Consider the following 4260-nt stretch of genomic DNA (forward strand, 5'->3'; position numbering starts at 1 on the left):
GAGGGTCTGGTCTGGGGTCTGTATTTGTTTGGGCCGTCTAAGGTCTGTATTAGTTTAGGGTGTCTGGTCTGGGGTCTGTATTAGATAGATAGACAGATAGACAGACAGACAGACAGATAGATATGAGATAGATAGATAGATATGAGATAGATAGATAGATAGATAGATAGATAGATAGATAGATAGATAGATAGATAGATAGATAGATAGATAGATAGATAGATAGATAGATAGATAGGAGAAACTGCCAAACCCCAGAGACAGACAGATCCTGAGCCGCTACAGACTGAGCGCCCACAACCTGCTCATCGAATCCGGGCGCCACAGACAAACCTACAAGCCCAGGGAGAGCCGACTGTGCCAACAGTGCGACCAGGAGGCCGTGGAGGATGAGACCCACTTCCTGCTACACTGCTCCAAATACTCAGCAGTGAGGGACACTCACTTCAGGAGACTCTCTGATCTCTTACCGGACTTCAGCTCCATGGAAGAGGAAGAGAAACTCTACATCCTGCTGGGTGAAGAGGAAACCACAGTGGGCACAGCGGCACAATATGTCACTGCATGCCATAAACTGAGAGAGACATGATATGCCATGGACTTGTATAACCCCAACCCTAGATATGTCCCTATCCCCCAATCCCTCAGTCCCTATCCCTCATTCCCTTACTTCTTACTTGCTTTGGCAATGCTAATATGTATTTGGTCCTGCCAATAAAGCTTCTTTGAATTGAATTGAATTGAATTGAATTGATAGATAGATAGATAGATAGATAGATAGATAGATAGATAGATAGATAGATAGATAGATAGATAGATAGATAGATAGATAGATAGATATGAGATAGATAGATAGATAGATAGATAGATAGATAGATAGATAGATAGATAGATAGATAGATAGATAGATAGATAGATAGATATGAGATAGATAGATAGATAGATAGATAGATAGATAGATAGATAGATAGATAGATAGATAGATAGATAGATATGAGATAGATAGATAGATATGAGATAGATAGATAGATAGATAGATAGATAGATAGATAGATAGATAGATAGATAGATAGATAGATAGATAGATAGATAGATAGATATGAGATAGATAGATAGATAGATAGATAGATAGATAGATAGATAGATAGATAGATATGAGATAGATAGATAGATAGATATGAGATAGATAGATAGATAGATAGATAGATAGATAGATAGATAGATAGATAGATAGATAGATAGATATGAGATAGATAGATAGATAGATAGATAGATAGATAGATAGATAGATATGAGATAGATAGATAGATAGATAGATAGATAGATAGATAGATAGATAGATAGATAGATAGATAGATAGATAGATAGATAGATAGATAGATATGAGATAGATAGATAGATAGATAGATAGATAGATAGATAGATAGATAGATAGATAGATAGATAGATAGATATGAGATAGATAGATAGATAGATAGATAGATAGATAGATAGATAGATAGATAGATAGATAGATAGATAGATAGATAGATAGATAGATAGATAGATATGAGATAGATAGATAGATAGATAGATAGATAGATAGATAGATAGATAGATAGATAGATAGATAGATATGAGATAGATAGATAGATAGATTAGATTAGATGTGCAAATTATAACCCAGTTTCCTGTTGAAGTATATGTACGAGCGGTTTGGACGCTGGCAGAATACCGATTACCTAGATTAACCCTTCCATGACTCTGACAGATCACTCTATATTAAAGTGTCTATGTATTCAGGGCCCCCCACCTGCTCCTCCTGCAGCCCCCGGCCCTTCCTGTTTCCCACTTTCCCCCCTCCTCTATTCAGGACACTACAGAACTGTTTTCTATCATATGAAGGGATGACACAGTTCCCTGGGACAGGATATGAGCCGCCTCAGTGCGATCTTCAGCCAAATAAATCCATGTCTTAACTCCCGCACTGCCAGTGCCCAACAGATAACGGGCACATTTTCAACATTTTTAGCAGCCAATATGGCCACCATTGCAGCTCAGCTTTCCTCCTGTCCTGAATGGAAATTCTGCCCGGCTACTGCATTCATATGGGATAGGGGAATGTATTTGCATTATCATCTTTCTTTGCCATTCAGGAGTCCGGGAAAGCAGGACGACAATGGCTGTGGATGCTTTAATAGTGGCCGTATTGGTTGCCACCCAGCTTTCCCAACTAAAATTTTAGGTTACATGAAAAAAATTGTTGTTTGTTTTTAGCTATTTCTTACTTTTAGCTGTTTGTGGGAACGCAGGGTGACAACCAATATGGCCGTAATATGTTATATGGGAGCTGGATACAAAATAAACTCGGAAATATATTATAGTTGGCCAGTCTTTACTGTGTCAGTCTACACTGTATTTCTGGTATTCTCTTCATGAACCGGGAAGTGCAGGATTAACACTGATATAGGTCCTGCCCATATATGGTAGTGCTACAGTGCAAGGCATGATGGGAGGACAGAAATCCACACTTTATGAGATATTTCGGGAGTGTATATATGAAGACAGCTGCAGTTTTAAATACAAGTTTTTTTTGTTTTAAAAAAAAAAAAAAAAAGGCCCAAATGTATTATTTTTTTATCTTTTGAAACTCCTCGTTATCATTATTACCTGGGCTCCTAATACTTCTACATTAGCAGGAGCTGGGAATGGTTGGGCCCCTTGGGTAATAATAGTCATGGGCCCTTTACTGATCACTATAGCCATGATGAGTGCTACATCTGCTTGAGGGCTAGATGTGGGCCGCCTCTGGCTATGGGCCTGAATAGTCAGTCCACCGCTGTCTATTTGCCTGGCAGTAAGGAGCCAAATGTTGATCTAATGCCACTTGGTTGGAGTCAATGCTTCTTTTGGTGCCCAAGGTAAAACTAGTATTGCCCCCATACAGCTATTGAGCCCTATAAGCACTGGTTAGAGTGGGTGACAACCAATAGGGTGAGGGCCGGATTAAGGTTGGTGGAGACCCTAGGCATAGAATTTGGTGGAGGGCACTCAACCCACCACTGGCACCTGGAGACCCAATCACAGCCACACATAGGAGAGCCACTGTCGTCTATGGGAGTTATAGAGGTGGTCAAGCCAGCGATTTCAAAAGAGAGATCCACACGCATGCGTGGTCACCCCCAAAAGCAGTAGCAGCAATAACATAGTGTCCCTCAAAATATTGCCGTATGCAGTGCCCCCGATGATATTGGAATGGATACTGAATGGATTAAGCACCTGTGCCTATATGCTGTGGCACTGAATGGGTTAAGCACCTGTGCCCCATGCTGTGGTACTGAATGGGTTAAGCACCTGTGCCCCATGCTGTGGTACTGAATGGGTTAAGCACCTGTGCCTCATGCTGTGGTACTGAATGGGTTAAGCACCTGTGCCCCATGCTGTGGTACTGAATGGGTTAAGCACCTGTGCCCCATGCTGTGGTACTGAATGAGTTAAGCACCTGTGCCCCATGCTGTGGCACTGAATGGGTTAAGCACCTGTGCCCATATGCTTTGGTACTGAATGGGTTAAGCACCTGTGCCCCATGCTGTGGTACTGAATGGGTTAAGCACCTGTGCCCATATGCTTTGGTACTGAATGGGTTAAGCACCTGTGCCCCATGCTGTGGTACTGAATGGGTTAAGCACCTGTTCCCCATGCTGTGGTACTGAATGGGTTAAGCACCTGTGCCCCATGCTGTGGTACTGAATGAGTTAAGCACCTGTGCCCCATGCTGTGGCACTGAATGGGTTAAGCACCTGTGCCCCATGCTTTGGCACTGAATGGGTTAAGCATCTGTGCCCCATGCTGTGGTACTGAATGGGTTAAGCACCTGTGCCCCATGCTGTGGCACTGAATGGGTTAAGCACCTGTGCCCCATGCTGTGGCACTGAATGGGTTAAGCACCTGTGCCCCATGCTGTGGTACTGAATGGGTTAAGCACCTGTGCCCCATGCTGAGGTACTGAATGAGTTAAGCACCTGTGCCCCATGCTGTGGTACTGTATTGCCGTTATGCTCTGGCACTAGAGGCGCCCGGTACCTGGCTGTGCCCACAGGCAGTCTCTACGTTTCTCAGTCTGTGGTTATGAAGAGGTTAATCCTTCTTTCCTGGAATTTTTGGAATCCAGAACCTTGAGGTCGGACTGTACCAATTGATAGACAGGTCTACTGGGGAAGGGAGGATCGAGGACAACCTCTGTGGGGAATGGTTTGATCTTGTAGCCTGGGCTCCCCCCGG

This window comes from Rhinoderma darwinii, chromosome 8, assembly GCF_050947455.1.
Source record: "Rhinoderma darwinii isolate aRhiDar2 chromosome 8, aRhiDar2.hap1, whole genome shotgun sequence".
Taxonomy (NCBI): Eukaryota; Metazoa; Chordata; class Amphibia; order Anura; family Rhinodermatidae; genus Rhinoderma; species Rhinoderma darwinii.